The sequence below is a fragment of the Pinus tabuliformis genome, chromosome 9 (assembly GCF_031772625.1).
Source record: "Pinus tabuliformis cultivar Carrire ecotype Pingquan chromosome 9, CPIR1, whole genome shotgun sequence".
NCBI classification, from domain to species: domain Eukaryota; kingdom Viridiplantae; phylum Streptophyta; class Pinopsida; order Pinales; family Pinaceae; genus Pinus; species Pinus tabuliformis.
In genome coordinates this window covers 1,579,817,244-1,579,835,313 of record NC_142307.1, presented here as the reverse complement: position 1 = coordinate 1,579,835,313, position 18,070 = coordinate 1,579,817,244, and positions in this window count along the sequence as shown.

Sequence of the window (18,070 nt, the reverse complement as noted above, 5' to 3'; positions counted from 1 at the left end):
TATTCTGAAGGAACAACATTGATCTGTCCACATCACCAACCTGCGGGAATGTAACTCGATGCGTGATACATTTAAAGTTCTCGGAGGTTTGTCGATAATCCATAAAAATGAAATATTCGCCCTTTGCCGTAGGTTGGCTGTGTACATCCTTTTTTAATTAAAAAGTGTTTGGATGAGGAAACAAATGTTGGAGTTAATGCTTACATTCCATATTTAAGAAGTTGGTTTGTGATGGTTGAGAAATTCTCTCAACCTCTCTATCTAATTTAGGAATAAGTTGGATCTCAGAAACTCTATTTAAAAGAGTAATCTGAATGTAATCGTGTGTGAGTGTGTTTTACACATACACCAGTTGTGCATAATATGATTGTGTCTCTGTAATTGTGTATGATTTAATGATTTCTATCTTGGTATCAGAGCTAGTATGGACCTGAACCTGGTCTTCCTTATGAAATAGAGAAACTGATTATCAAACGCCTGTACCCTAGGGCGAGAGGGGATGACAAGAACGCGTCTGATCTCGAACAGTTTGTAGAAGGTCAAGACGGCTATTGGCGCAGCCGGCTGCTGATCAAGGGTAACATTCGTCACCATTCCACTCAGGCCACGGATGCCATTCCGCTCAGGCTGGGATTTGCCATCGAGGAATGCAAGAACAAGCCGTTCGATCCGTCAGTAGTTGATTTTGTTTGAAGCCCTCAGCTGTCCGTCTCTTGACATACTCTCGTATGTTGTAATCGGGGAACCTGCTAGTAGTGCGTAATAGCGAGCGAAAGAGGGATCGAACCTGTGGCATCGAGGGCGGGCGTCCAACCATCGTCGCCATGCCTGACAGTTTTCCTGTCAACAAAATGTTGCTCGTTTAAACCCTTGATGAAGCTGTGCGCCAATGTTGTTTTTTTGACAGCCAATTCCAAACGCCCAGTTATAATTGAATCCGATCGAAAGAGGTGAGGAACGCACGGTTTTTTCCCAAGCCTGTAAGATCATTTTTTTCCTCAACATGATTTTTCTCGCCATTTTAGAAAAGGTATTTTATTTTGTCTTCTCTTTTATCATGGAGTTTATGGTGTTAGACAAATTCAATGGTTTGAATTTTCCCTCGTGGAAAGTAAAAATACAACTGCAATTAATGAATAAAAACTTGTGGGGAATAGTGAATGGTTCAGAAGCAGCACCTACAGATGCCAAAGAGTTACTTGAATGGAAAAATAGAGATGACAAAGCTAAGTCTATTATTGGACTTGCTCTTTCTGATTCGCAATTACATCATGTAGATCTTACTAAAACATCAAAGGAAATATGGGAACATTTGGCTCAATTGTTTGGTGTAAAATCTACAAATGCAAAATTTTCCATAATGCTGCAATTATTTAGTTTGAAAATGAATGAGGAGACATCTATGTCCAGTGATATAAATAATTTAATGTCTCTTTTAAGACAATTAAGTGAAGCTGGGACTAAGGTGGAGGATGAAGATGTTAAAGCTATATTATTAAATAGTCTTCCTTCAAGTTATAGTAATGTTGTTTTCACTTTGAGTCAAATGTCTACACAAACATTGCAAGAGACAATTGCAGCACTTCTGGGGGAGGAAAAGCGACTGAAACCAGAGGATGCCGAAGAGAACTCTCATGTAGAAAATGCCTTGTGGACAAAGTCAAGGATGAGAAAGAAAAATGCAAACAAAGGTGACATTGAATGCTACTATTGCAGGAAAATTGGGCATACAGCGTGGAATTGCAGAAGTCGTGCTAGTGATGTGTTAAAAGGGAAAGAATCAGCAAATATAGCCACAGATGAATACCAATTGAATTCCGATGATGAATTCAATGAAGAGAGTGAACCTATTAAACTTTTTTAAAAATAACCAGCAGTTCAACTATGTGTCTGATGCCAGTACTTAAAGATCAAGTAGCAGCAAGGCTCAATATGGATGGTTGTCCAGATAGTATGGTAGTTGCGGATCTAGGGAAGGATCCCTCATTAGTGGTAGACATGGAAGTGATTTCCTAATGAGGTAATGCGACAGATTGGGATGCTGTCCAGTAATTGACTTCGGGAGGTCCTTGATTCGGGAGTTGAGGGAACTCAGGAATCCAACTTGACAACTACACCTTTCCGAGGGTTATGAGGCAACTTGATGGAGCATCTAGTGATAAGCTTGATTATTTTGTTATTTTCATATAATGTAATCATTAAGGGGGGATGTTGGAGTTAATGCTTACATTCCATATTTAAGAAGTTGGTTTGTGATGGTTGAGAAATTCTCTCAACCTCTCTATCTAATTTAGGAATAAGTTGGATCTCAGAAACTCTATTTAAAAGAGTAATCTGAATGTAATCGTGTGTGAGTGTGTTTTACACATACACCAGTTGTGCATAATATGATTGTGTTTCTGTAATTGTGTATGATTTAATGATTTCTATCTACAAATAATTGACTTATGAAATTTGGTATGAGATTGAAAATATATTCCGCATTGAGTTTATTGCTTAAAACGAAGATGATAAAGGAGGGTTCCTGGTTTAAAAGGAGGGATGAAGTGATTAAATGGTAGTATAAGTTGCCATTCATCATAATTACTTAAAAAGAAATATATATATCATTTTAAAGGATATGGTTTTGTAAAAGGTAATTTATAAAGATTTGGAGAATTAATTCTTATTTGTTATGTGTTTATTAATTAATTTATGTTTATATTTATTATTAAATTGTGATTGTTAATTTAATTGGGTATGAGAGATTTAGTCCAATTAATATAGTTTTTATTTTAGTGTTTGGTTGAGATATTTTCTCAACTAATTGATTGTATGGTTAAGATATAATTTCTATTTTGAACTAATACTTATTATATCTATATGTGATGTTTAATAGAATACAAGTGTAGTTCTGTGTGTATTTTCAAATTTTATCGTGGTATCAGAGTCTATCTAGGCTAACTCCCTCATGGGAGAGCCCAGGGGCATAGTGAGAGCGTAATTTGTTGCAGGGAGACTATAATTCGTTGCTGCATCTTTTTTTACTAGTGTGTTAGTTTGTATATGGAAGTGCAAATTGTTTGTCAGTCAAATTCACTGGTGTGGCACCATGTTGTTTCGACATTTTTTGTTAGAGCACATGGTCTTTAATATTCTATGGCAGAGGAAGCTGATCAAAGCAAGTACTACTAGCTTCTCTGCAGTCTTGCACAGAACGAGAGGCGTGTTCGTGTTGGGGCTTCTCAAAGAAGTTGTTGTGCCAGAGAGTGTTATGAAGATACTATGCCTGGCTCAACCGACAAGCTGAATCGACTTGCATTCTTGTGATCGAAATCCTCTACGTGGCGACACCATGACATTTTTTTGGGTCTATTGTTAAAGGAAAAAATCGCAAAAGCTATTTGGATGTAATCTTTGGATTGGGCATCATTTTCTTGACTGCTGCAGAAGAAAAACCGTATATCACAAGACATCCTTAACAGAACATATATGAAGATCACATGTGGAGATTATTCCAAGCATCACGAAGAGAAGTCCAGCAATGCCAGGAGACAAAGAAAGAGAAAAAACATCTCGGTTTGAACCCTGGTCAACCATTCAAAGAAGCCATTGAAGATGCCCTATAGACTTACATGTTTTGAGGATATTTCATTGGTATCTACGTTTGTCACTTCGCAACAAGTGAACACAATGCAATTTGAATGCAAGGGAGGCAACACTAGTCAGATTACATAGATGTTCTATTCTACATGATGTCATTGTTATTGTGTTTTGAAAGGGAGCAACAATATTAATTAGTAGTAGATTTTCTATAAACTATATAAAGTTTAGAAGTTTCTTTAAATTAAGTATTGATAAATTTCAAATAAGATATAGAGGTCATTTTGTAAAACTGATTCTAGACACATTTTGTATCTAGATGGCTTCCCTAGATAACTAGTGAGTACAATAGCTGGTATCCATGTATCTCGATAGATAGAAGCTCGTCCATAGAATGACTAGCAGTTCAACTATTGCAAATCAGTGATTAGTTGTCTAAAACAATTATTTTAAGAGATTTAGTGGTGTAAAACTCAATATGGATGGTTGTCCAGATAGTTTGGCATTTGTGAATCTAGGGAAGGATCCCTCATTCTTTGAAGACGTGGGAGTGGCCTTCTGGTGAGGTTATGTGAAAACTTGAGACTTTGTTCAATAATTGACTTCGGGAGATCCGTGGTTCGGGATTGGATCTCGGGAATCCAGTTATGAGATAACAAGATGGAGTTTGCTCTATGAGATTTCCAAGATGTTTAAAGAAGCTAATGAAGATGTTGAAGACAAGAAGATCAAGAAGATCAAGACAAGTACTCATTAAGGGAGGGACTTGGAGAATTAACTCCTACTTGTCATGTGCCTATTAATTGATGTTCATCATTAAATGTAATTGCTGCGTGATTGTTAATTGGTTGGATCAGAGAGATTTAGTCCAACTAATATAGCTCCTATTTTGGTATTTATTTGAGATATTTTCTCAACTAATTAATTGTATTGTTAAGATATATTTTCTATCTTAAATTAATACTTATTATATTTATATACCTAGTTCTCTGTGTATTATCAAATTTTATAAATAAATGTTTATATTTTATAATAAAATAAAAATTTCAAAATTTTAATTTAGTTATTAATAATTATTAAATATAAATTAAAAATGTATTTTTTATAAAATATTTTTAATAGTATTTAAAAATTAAAAATTAAGATTTATTTTAAAAATAATTATACTAAACTGACTCCAAATGACACAGTTGAATGAATGCAACCTTGATTAACACCGATCACCAAGGGTTTCGCATAATGTTTTGTATCCGGCATCGTTTCCAAGAGCAATAGAACTGTAATTACTAATTTTCTATAACCTTCTTAGCAATATTTCCGGCCAGGGGAAGTGTTTCTATGAAACAAAGTCGTATGGATAATAACTCGTAAAGAAGGTGCCAGTAATTTCTGTCACTGCTTGGATGGGATTATCTGTGGAGTGTGGGCCATAGATTTACCATAGTATGGGTTGTTTTTGGCATTTTATATTTTCTGATGTTTTGAAACAGTATTTAGCATGTCTTAGGAAGATCTCACCAGGATTTAGAAACAATTCAGAAACAATTGATTTTTTCTTAATATGCTAGCTATTGAAAAACAATTATTTAGTAGATTATAAATGATGTATCTATTTTTTAAAGGCAGATGAGTTTGTTATAGGTTTTTTTTTTGGGGGGGGGGGGAGGGGGGGCGCGCTGAAGAAGTTATATATATTGTCAAATACATTCTGTACATAGTACATACATCACTGGCCATGGCCCAAATACGCTGCAGCGCAACTCCGCAGGACTCGATATTGGCCAGGGGGCGTGTAAACCGACCGCCCCGACCATTACATCATGCACTCACGTGCGAGTTTGTTATAGTTTATATATGTTCCAAGTTGAAACTTATGTTTGTTATATTTTAGATATATTTATTTTTATATTTTTAATAATATATTTTTAGAATAATATTCGTAATATATATGTTTTAGGTTGAATTTCATATTTGTTATATTTTAATTATATTTATATTTATATTTTTTAATGATATATATTTTTAAATAATATATGTAATATAAATATATAATTTTTATATATTTTATTATTACAATAGTATATTATTTTAATAGGAAAGTATATTTTTTAAAATAGTATTTATGATATAAATATATAGTTTATATATTTTATTATTATAATAGTGGATTTTTTTTAAAATGGAAAATTATTAATGTATTATAATTAAGTTGAAAGGTGGTTTTACAATTTAGTTCAAGAGAGTATATTTAAACAAGAAGCCGATTTAGTTAATGTTAGAGAGAGCGGTTGGCTACTTTGAGTGAAAGAGTACTTTGAGTTTGGTGTAGGATCTGGATGGGTCAATTGATGATGATGATTAATGTCCAGTAAGATTGATATGGTCTATCAGACTTTAAGAAGTGAAGAGATTATTTGGAATTTTTTTAGCATTTTATTTTTATGCTAGAAAAATATTAAGAGAAGCGTTCCAAGATTACCATAGTTTTGTTGACTTAAAAGATCAATAAGGTTGGTAGTGCTACAATGGAAAAGGTGACTGCATACTATTTTATCCCATGGTGTTTTGGGAAATGACCCACTCTCAGTTTCACTATGAAGCTCATGAGAACTTGTTCTTATTTTAGCAATGTTTATTTTCTTCTTAACATTAGTCAAGAAATAACTTGATATTTTCCATTTTCAATATTAACATAGTTACTGATGAAACGACAACTATTACCTCGAAACGGGTACTCTAGCCCCCCCCAAAAAAAAAGGAAACAACAACCAAAAAATGAAAATTGTGTATGCCAGAACAATGTTTTTCTAGGGTAAATTTTCAACATTTTTTTAAATGGAAGTAAAAACCAATTTTTTTTTGCAAAATGGATGAAAAATACACCCTTAAAAAAATAAGTGTTGATTTTGGAATAACAAAAAGAAATAGAGTTGCAATTTTGATATTTTTTTTGCAATGGAATTAAAGATAAAATATCCAGACTTATTTTCCATTTTCAATATTAACATAGTTACTGATGAAACGACAACTATTACCTCGAAACGAGTACTCTAGCCCCAAAAAAAAGAAGAAGGAAAAAACAACCAAAAAATGAAAATTGTGTCTGCCAGAACAATGTTTTTCTAGGGGAAATTTTCAACATTTTTTTAAATGGAAGTAAAAACCATTTTTTTTTTTTTTGCAAAATGGATGAAAAATACACCCTTAAAAAAATTAAGTGTTGATTTTGGAATAACAAAAAAAAATAGAGTTGCAATTTTGACATTTTTTTAGCAATGGAATTAAAGATAAAATATCTAGACTTTGAAAAACTGTAAAATTCCAACAATTCTCAGACATGATGGTAAAGATAAAATATCATGTTTCAAATCCCAATAATTCCAACAATTTCTAATCCATGTTGTTAAAGATAAAATATCATGACTTAGAAAAACATTAAAATCTTGACAATTTTTCAACCATCCAATTAAAACCAAAGATTATGACTACAAAAAAATCTCAAGTTTAAAAAATATTTCAAGTATGACATTGTGGGATTTTTTTTTATGACAAATAACTTTAAAAATGAATACCTAAATGAAAGAGTTATTATACCGAGAGTAATTTATTCTTTAAATGCTAAATATATAACGGTTTTAAAATCTGTTGATACATTGCAACAAGAATTTAAAAATCAACTATCAAATTAACACGTGGTGTAGGTGAACTCGACCCATTGCAATAAAAATTAAAGACCAACCATGAAATTGATACATTGTGGTGATAGACTCAATGAAATTATAACGAAAATTTTAAAATCAACTATCAAATTGTACATAATGGGATCAGGTTGCTAGACAAGCATTGACATAAAAAAAAGAAAGAAAAGAAAAAAAAAAAAAAAGAAGAAGAAAGAAATGAAGAATACAAAAGAATACAAAAATTCAAAGATTGAAAAAAAAAATAAAAAAAAAAATAGAAAAAATAATACAGAAGAAAACAAAAATTTAAATATTGATAAAAAGAAAACACAATAAAAAAATACAAAAAATAATACAAAAGAAAACAAAATTTAAATATTGAAAAAAAATAAAAACAATAAAAAAACACAAAATATAATACAAAAGAAAACAAAAAGTCAATTATGGAAAAAAAAAAACAATTAAAAAACTAAAAAAATAATTTAAAGAAAACAAAAATTCAAATATTGTAAAAAATAAAAAATAATAAAAAAAACACAAAAAATAATAGAAAAGACAACAAAAATTCAAATATAGAAGAAAAAAAAAATATTAAAAAAAATAAAACATAAAAAATTAAAAATATGACCAAGAAAAATCAAATATAAAAAGAGAAAAAAAAACTAGAAAAATGTAAAAAGCAAAATAAAATAAACTTATAAAAAAAATTAAAATATCAAAAAAAAACAAAAATAGACCTAATTTAACCAATAAAAATAATTAACAAAATAAAAAAAAAAAACAATTAAAAAAAAACTAAAAAATAAAATAAATTATATAAAAAAAATCCAAACAAAACAATTTAACAAAAACAATTAAAAAAATTAAAATTAAAAAGACAACTTAAAAAAATAAAAATAAAAAACAATTATAGATGATGTATGTATTTTTTTAATTGTGATTAGTAGGCATATGAACGTATCTTGTTGCGTTGGATAGGAGTTCTAATTTTACACTCATTAGCATTCACGATGAATTTTGACAATGTAAGAAACCCTATGATCAGGCGAGTGTTGCATTACACGTAAAATTCGTACACATATATCCATCGTTTCTTGTTGAGGTGTCTTATTATTTTTCTTTTCACTATAGAGTCTTGTTTTCTTCGAGTGTCAGATAAATACGGGGTGTAAATGTTTTACAATTATTGTAAATCACTGATATTTAGTTTGAACCTTACATATATATATAAATTTATTTTATTTTTATATTTATAAACTAATATTAATATATAAATTAATATTATAGTTTATATATGTTCGGTGAAACTTATGTTTGTTATATTTTAGATATATTGAATTTTATATTTTTAATAATATATTTTTAAAATAATATTCGTAATATATATTTGTTATATTTTAGGTATTTTTTTTAAAATATTTTTAATAATATGTATATATATATATATATATATATATATATATATATAATTTTTATATATTTTATTATTATAATAGTATATTATTTTAATAAGAAAGTATATTTTTAAAATAGTATTTGTAATATAAATATGTAGTTTTTATATATTTTATTATTATAATAATGATTTTTTTAAAATAGGAAAATTATTAACTTAATATAATTAAGTTGAAGTTTGTAATATTAATATATATATATATATATATATATATATATATATATTATAATAATACTTTTTTTAATAGGAAAATTATCAATGTAATATAATTAAGTTGAAAGGTGGTTTTACAACTTAGTTTAAAAGAGTATATGTAAAAAAAAAAAAGTTGATTTAGTTAATGTTAGAGAGAGAGGGGCTGGTTAGTTTGAGTGAAAGTGTACTTTGAGTTTAGTGTAGGATCTTTTTATGAGTCAATTGATGATGATGATTAATGTCTAGTAAAATTGATATGGTCTATCAAACTTTAAGAAGGGAAGGGATTGATTGGATTTTTTTAGCATTCTATTTCTATGCTAGAAAATCATTAAGAGAAGCTTTCCAAGATCACCATAGTTGTGTTGACTTAAAAGGAAGAGAAGCTTCCCAAGATCACCATAGTTGTGTTGACTTAAAAGGTCAATAAGGTTGGTAGTGCTACAAATATTTTGAAATTAGATTGAATGTGAGTATAAGATGGACAATCTAAGAGAAAATTCTTTTCATATTCAATCATCTTACTGTGCTGAAGATGACTACATACTCTTTTATTGCATGGTGTTTTGGGAATTGACCCACTCCTAGTTTCACTATGAAGCTCATGAGAATTTGTTCTTATTTTAGCAATGTTTATTTTCTTCTTAACATTAGTCAAGAAATAGCTCGATATTTTCTATTTTCAATATTGGGGTTGATCACCTCCTTGTAATATTTTAGTTTCAATTTTCCCTCTAAGTCTTTATCACCCCACAATTTCTCCTTAAATTTTGATGTAATAATATTTTTAATATTACCCTTGCGCTACAAAATGATCTCTTCCTCTATTCCCCCAATGGTTTAGAAAAATAGGTATACTTATGTCATGCCCCCATAGCCTAAAGTGGGGGTTTTCGCCAATGTTAGAAGCAATTTTAGGAAACCTCTAGCTTCCATGTTGTTTAACTTATTCTTATACATAAGATACCTAGTCATAGCCATGATTTCAATGAGGAAAAATCTTGCTTCAATTTGGAAGATAAGATAAGGAGTATCTCCTTTAATCATGAGATCGTAGATTATAAACTAATTTTTGATTGGTTATATCTTCTCCCATGAATATTTGTAGATATTGCAACCCCAAACAGGCTCATATCCATATAGAATAATAGGTGTGATGAGAGTCTTAAAGAAGACTTTTCTTTTTATCCCATATCTAACAGATCTATTGTTTTACAATTGTTTCCAAGCCCCATAATAAGCTTTCCATCATCCATTTATCCTTTTTTCAATGTGATTATTTGGGCCAACTACCATTATGACATGCCTCACTCAATATCAATATCAAGATAACTATCGTAATTCACATTGAGATATTTATATTAGGTATCATTTATGAATATGGGAAAGCACTTGGGAGTTTCCCTACAAGGTATTACTTGGAAAAAATAAACACACACACAAAGAAAAAAGAAGGATAATAATAACCTATCTCAATTAATATTAACCCCAAATGAATCAAGCATTCGTAGGTATCAAATTCCTTAAGAACAAAACACATGGAACATTTCCAAAAGTAGTTGTATTGTTGGAATGATTTGCAAATCAATATATTCAATACTTCTTGGTGCTCAATATATTTGAGGTTAAGATGGATCTAATCTAGTTAACAATGCAAATGCATGTATGTGCAATTAATCTAAGTCTACATACATATGTCACTTTTTAGAATTAAAGTGTTTTCTTAACTTAATAGTAGCATTAGAACTTATCCAATAGATATTATGGAGCAGAAGGGACTTTCTTATGCAAGTGAAATGTTCGAAAGGGGAGAAATTCTTAAGTATGATCATTTGTTAGCTTGGTGGGACTACATATTCATCATGTCCAATATATCACCCCAATCGGGGCGGGGAATTGAACTAATGACTTCACATCAAGGAGTGCCTTAACAGAGCACCCAATCACCATCTATCCAAGATATTGTGGACTAAGTATGATCATTTGTATTTGGTTGTGTTGTAACAATAAGGGGATGATGTTCTATAAATATCACCTATGACTTCGAATTAGCCTCGATCACCTATTTTTATGTTTATGATAATTGAATCTTGATGAATAGCCTCACATGCCACCATCCTCATCATTATTGAACCACAAACTATTCGTAAATAAATGCAAGAGCATCAAGACATTCAACATCAAAGTATGCATGGAATTTGGTGTGTAAAGATAACTATTAAATTGTAAGCATGACATATGTGCATAAGGAACAAATAGAAATTGTAAGAATGAAGTATGCGCACAAGGAAGAAACAAACATATGCACTGAAGAAGAAAAGCGAGATCGAAGAAGTTTAAAAGTATGTCAAATTCAAAGGTGAGTAATCATACTAATAAAGTGATAAAATCATACTATTGTTAATTGTTGATTCATATCTGAATCAATGGTCACATTTATCACTCTATAGATAAATGTGACTTAATTTCTTATTTGTAAATTTTCCAAAATTACATTAATATGATATTAAATTTTATTATTTATTTGGTTAGTAATATATCTCATACTTTTCCCCATATGTGGGTGTCAAACAAGTGGCCATGTATAACACCCACACCATTGATGGAAAAGGTGCTCTCTGACCTTGACATCCCCACTCGACAACGCTCACAACTAGGCTTCCCTGCGACCTCGTCAATTTTTGTACCTATGCAATTTCATAGTGTATCAAGGTGGAGTCATTTTAGCCTCTAGGCATTTAGTCTTCACAACCCTGACATACCTTTCATACTCACCTCCTCTATTCTTGCCACAGGCTTGGTTATAAGTTCTAGTAGATGGAATATATGAATCTTCAGAAGATCTCTTAAGAAGAAAAATTGTGCTCTGCTCCTGGGCAGTGATTCCATAGTATGTACTCATTGTTAGCACGCTTTAATGGTTTGTGAAAGGGGATGTATTTGTTGTTGGGGAAGAGGAAGAAGGAGACCCAGGCCTCTGCCATGGTATGATTTTAGATTTGATTGGTTTGAGGTTAGTATCCCTCATCTATACTAACACATGGTGGCTGATATGGAAACCTCATAGCTTCGCAATGTTGGGAACCATGCATGGACTCTACACAACACCCTAGAACATTATCTTTGTGATCATGAGGAGGGATCCTTAGTGCTCGAGGCTCGTCTCCTCGACCTGGAATTCTAATTGGGACGTGTAAAGGCAGTGATGAAAGACATGGAGATAACCCTAAGGCTCCAGCTGCACTCTACCACCACCTCTTCTACCACCTCCACATATCAGAGTCCAATTGTCACTCTGAAGTAGGACACCTAAATTCATAAAGGTAGTGGCATCGACCATCCTCCTAGCACAAGGCATCAACAACAACTCAACACATCCCTGCCTCTAGCTCAGGACATTCCCTCCACGTCATTGGCCCCGATCAACGACTTTGGTGTAGGTGTCATGCCTAGGTCAACTATTCATCCTCAACTAGAAGGCAATGATTACTATGTTCTAATGTCGATTCTGGAAAGGTTCCTCAACAACATATGGGGCAAAAAATTGACTCAACTAGGTTCTCTAAAACAAAAAAGCCATTTATGCTTTCATATATTAGTTGTTTTCTTTACTCGACTCGATGTACTCAAACTATGGGAATGATGGCTTTAGCCTCTCTATCAACCTCAAGCCATATTCCTCTTGTAGCTATGCACCTGGTTCTCTAGCTCAAGTGAACCCTTTGGGATTTTTTGGGGTTGTCTTTTTGTCTCACATCTTTTGGGTTACCGTGATACAACTAAACATTTTAGTTTTATGGCTCAATCACTAATATAATGTATCCTATATAAATAAACATGTAATACAAAATCTACTATAGATATATATATATATATATATATATATATATATATATATATATATATATATAATATGTAAATTTTGAAAATTATTGTTCACAATGATAATAAAAATTACAAAAGTTACAGCAAATTAAAATTTCAGTTATAAGTAGTACTTGAATTACTTACGACAAAATGACATTGTGTCCAACTTAAGGGTATTGAAGATCTAGGTAATTTAAAAAATATAATTTATGAGAAGAGTATTGAAATAGGATTTTGTCTATTTTTTAATGGATAGAACATTTTGAATATATATATATATATATATATATATATATATATAGATATATAATTAGAGAAAATATTAAAATAATTATTAAACAAAATATTTTTTTATTATTAAAATATTTCTAAATCACCCTTTAATCTATTTGCATTGGCCACAAGTCCCACATTTAGATTGGCCATGAGCCCCACACTTATCAAAGGGATAAACATGTTATTGTAAAATGATGCATTCTCGGGAACATTTGAGGAAAATCTTGAAGACCGAAGGGTTTATATCAACATTCACAAGTCTAGCTTGTACCAGATTGCATGCAGGTATCCCGCGTTTCCATGTGCGGACATGATCCACTGGATTGTCTCGCATACTGATCCAAAGACAATGGTGTTGAGTAGTGTCAGTGGAACACAACTTTCTACCTTCAGGGCGAAGGAATTTCAGGAGATGTATCACTTGCCACAACCGGTGATCATGATGGATACACCCTTCACCAGATCCAACAACAGTGCAAACTCAAGAGATATCTTGAAGAGTTGGGTGAAAGAGCTAGCCAAGTTCAGGACAACACCCAGCCAAGTTTACAAGATGAATATACTGCGGAAGGAATATCAGCTCTTGGTCATCTTTGCATGCCGCTTATATGGCCAAGAGAGCACATAAACCTTCCCGCAGAGTTGGGTGATCGTGTTGGATCAACTGGCCAATGAAGGAAGACCTTGCAACTGGTCTGACATGCTGGTACTCAAGCTGAAGGAATAGGTAACAAAATTCTGACATCCGCCCAAAGGATAGCAAGTGAAGATATACATGTCCACTTACATACTTGATGCAGTCTGTGCCCGTCAGCAGTTCCCAGGCTTGGGTTGGGCATGGACACCTTCAGAAACCTTTGTGCACACTTATTGCAAGTTGTTCTCTGAATGCAGCTTCTGTGGAGTTATCATACAGTTATCATATCACTTTGTCACCCCAGTGTACATGATGATCTTTGAGTAGGATCCACCTTGCATGTCGTAGGAAGTGATGGAGGAATTGATCGACATAGAAGATTGGTATGCCTCACACCTTGGCACATTCATACGGATGTACAACACGGAGAATGCTTGACATGTTTTACCGAAGTTTGCCATGGATAAGCTCGTCATGCAAGAGGTGTCATATCACATCTTGACAGGGTTGTCAGTGAGATTGCACAGGAAGAAGAAGGCACACTGGCCCGCTCTTCCTTTTCAGATCGTATGAGATTTAAAATCACAAATATGCTGAGGCCGAGATGAAGGAATTTAAAATATTCACCTTCGACACCAGATGTTTCAATCTGTATGACCCACATTGCTTATTAAAGAACCACTGTGCGAGAGTGCAACATCCTTGTATCCATGGGGCGTGTCATTCACCTGGGGAAGACCCATGGAGATACTGTTATCACTTCTCAAGGCTCAATGAACCAGTCAACATAGTTGTAGAGTGGTTAGAAAAGTAGAAGGAAGTAGCATCTCATAGCGCAGTAGTCGAGGGTAGCAGAATTGTGAATGACAAATGCAAAGAGAGAAACAAAGGATAGAGGAATCAGAAAAGGAGTTGCAGGAGTTGAAGTGACAACTCTGGGAAGAACAGGAGCTACACAGAAGAGATAAGGAAGCACAATAGGAACATGTACAATAAGAGACACAACATGAACAAATTGATGAAACTGTGCCCATACAGGTTATAGACTCATCCGAGTAGCTGGCATAGAGCAGACAATGTGAGGAGTCGCAGGAGATAGACTTAGCTCAAGAGATTGAACATATGCTAGAGTACATGGACATGGATATGGTTAAGCGAGAGTCAGATCAGGATATTGACCTCATGCCTCAGAACCAAGAGGTCACCCCACTGGCTTCATTACATCTGGAAGCAGAGCAAGTCCTAAGCGATCAAGGAGACAAATAGATCCTTGAAAAAAATCTGAAAGCAAAGATGCACAACATATATTTCGATGAATCACAACACAGAGTTGTGCAGTCGCACAGAGTACCTACTCTCAATGTCCATGTATCTCCTGCGCATTTTGAAGAACGAGTGATCGTGTACGATGTGCACAAGAATCCATCTGCATTGGCTGATGCTACCAAAGCATATGCCTAAGCCACAAACTCGAGTGCTAGATTCTTGATGGCTGAGAATGAGCACATGGCTAAGGAGTTATAAGTGGCCAAGCAGGGAGGAGAACATGTTACAGCATTTTCTAGAGTAGAGTTGAGGAAAGCGACACTGAATGAAGTATTGTCTCTCGAGACAGTCATGCAGAAGTTCTATTCCAGATTCGTCACCGTGCATAAGTTAGTTGTCCATCTCCACTGTTGGTAGCAACGCTGTGCTAGGAGAGCACACATATTGTCAGATCTGCACACTACTGTTGATTACATGCAAACATGGACAATGAGGTACAAAGGAGCCCCATTGTACTTTCCCAAGATGATGAAGGCAAATGCGGTAGAGTTGAAAGGACGCATCCGGAGTCAGATTCAGAACTATGAGGAGCTCCCGCAGTTCATCACCAGTTTGTAGGCTTCACATGCACGGGTGTTTAGGAGCATGGATGTCATTGTGCGCATGCATGCGATTCCATCCATTGGCAGACTCACCAAGGCGAAGTCAAAGAACCGAGTCTGAATAGAGCTAGACATGTACTTTGATGAGTTGATGTGCGTGGCCACCAGTGCATACTTGGAGATCAATGCAGATAGTATGCATCATTATGTTGTTGGTCTGGCTGCACTCAAGGCTATGATGTGCATGTTATCAGATGAGTTGGACATAGGTGCCAAATCAGTGTACCTGGATGCAGCGGAGGCAAGAGTTCACTTTCACAAGGATGTCACCATAGAGCATGCAGACACCATAGTAGACTACCAATCTTGGCATAAGTTTACCACCATCGATCATCGCGAGGATGTCAAAGAGTTTGTCTTCCCACAACTGCTGAGCCTTAGTGATGTCTTGCATGGCTTTCTCAAGCCTATTTTTGTCTCACATGGGTACATGTGAAAATTTTAATGTAAACATGTTGTAAAAGTGAAAGACCAAGTGTCGATAGTAGAATGTAACAATCATGTAGTAGTTGAAGAGTCATGAGGGTAGGTGAAGAGTGACAAAGGGGAATGTCAAGGGTCACCCCACCCTTTGCTATTTATAGAACCTCATAACTCATTGTACAGGCTTTTGGGAGCGAAGCTTTCTATAGGTGTAACTTAGAGAAAACTTGGAGTGTATTGTAACGAGCCTTGGCTTCTCCACAGTGCAGAGCTAGTACATCTCTTTGGAGGAGCGGGCAATAGTGACTATGATGTTCCGCTATTGGGGCTAGTGGAAGTATTGGTTGTATGTATGACTGGATATTTCAATTTCTTAATATAATAGAGGTAACACGTTTCATGCATATGTTATTGTAGTTTTGTTGTCCTAGTTACTGTAATGATGTATGTAGTTGTTATTTAAGCATGCATGTATGGACTATTCCATATGTGTTTGTATGAATCTTATCGAAGCGTGTTGCTGATATAACCCATCACTTTGGATCGTTAGCTATTCTGCTTTCCATCTCGTGATGTCTTACTACTCGTGTGTTCCCTTTCAAGCTGCGTTCTATCACAGGTTTCTAAGGGGTGCACTCACTCCCCCTTCTATGTGCTAGAGCCATTCATGCATCGTCCTAAACTTGCTGCAAGGTCACACCCTTGCTACCAACAAGGACATCTTACTTACCTCTGTGCGTAACCGCAGTCAAGGCGATACTGTACTACCCACTGCTGGGACTCCTACACAAAACGATCTGAGGTCTAGCTGGGACTTCTTACCGGGGAAATCCCTTGACATGTTGGCAAGTCCAACACAGTCAAAATTTCTAGCGCTAGAAGGAGGGCCAAATGACAAGTTGAGTCCTCACATCCTGTTTTGAATCTTCGCACATCTGTCATGGATATCGTTAGAGTCCACCCTTCACGATGTCTTTCTAATGCCAAAATCTTTAACATCATGGAGGAGTTTTATGATCTCTTGTTGGAATTCACGTACGATGGTGAAGGCGAAGTGGCCTAGCTTGAGCACTTACATGACTTCCTCGTGTTCGTGGAGGATGTAGAGGAGTTTGATGAAGTTGAGGTCAACATTTTTCTTTCACACACACTTCACAAATCCCTGGAATGATGGTGCCGCAACCTACCTCACAATTGCATGCACTCATTTAAGTAGTTTTGTGATCTAATTGAATCTACTTTCCATCATTTTGATCCTGAGCCTCTTGACAAAAAATGTTAAAACAATGGAAGACTCTGCATGAATCGCCTATGGATTTTTGACATTGCTTCCATGTACTTTAGTTTGAAACTTCGAAAAACAAGATGAAATTCCAATATCTTTGGGACAAATTTGAATATTTCCTTCAAAAATCATTCTATCCCAAAATGAAGTTGAAGTTCAAACCCTGCTTAGCATACTTCGGAAATGGAGTTGCACAATCACAGGTGGACACAGTTGCTGTCACAAGTGACTGTCCATCTTCCCCTCATTAAACATCTCCACCACCATAGAGTGGTGGGAGAACATGCACACACATCTGTTCAAATGTCACATCCTCCCATCATCACTACTCTCAATTTCTGCACATAATTGGTTGGGAAGCCCATGGGCTGTCACTTGCACTTGTTACCTCAACCTTGATCTCCACGTTTTGTTGATCCTTCGGATTGCATTGTCTTGTGTTACTCCATTTTGGACTCTACACCTATTGTGAACGAGGATCAAGCAATCGACGAAGTTGGTGTTGTACAACCAACCTACGTTGTCATCTATGATGAGTATGAATAGGAACCTGAACATCAACCTGCGACGAAGGACAACCTCCTTCTGTCCGCACCTCCTCCGCTTTTTACTGCATCTTTGGTGATTCTACTATCTCTAATTTTCCTTGTGTAAATCCATCCACAGATGCATCCACTGCTGATCACTTGTAGAACACACCCGATGTCAGTCCATCATTCGATAATGGAGAGGATAGATTAT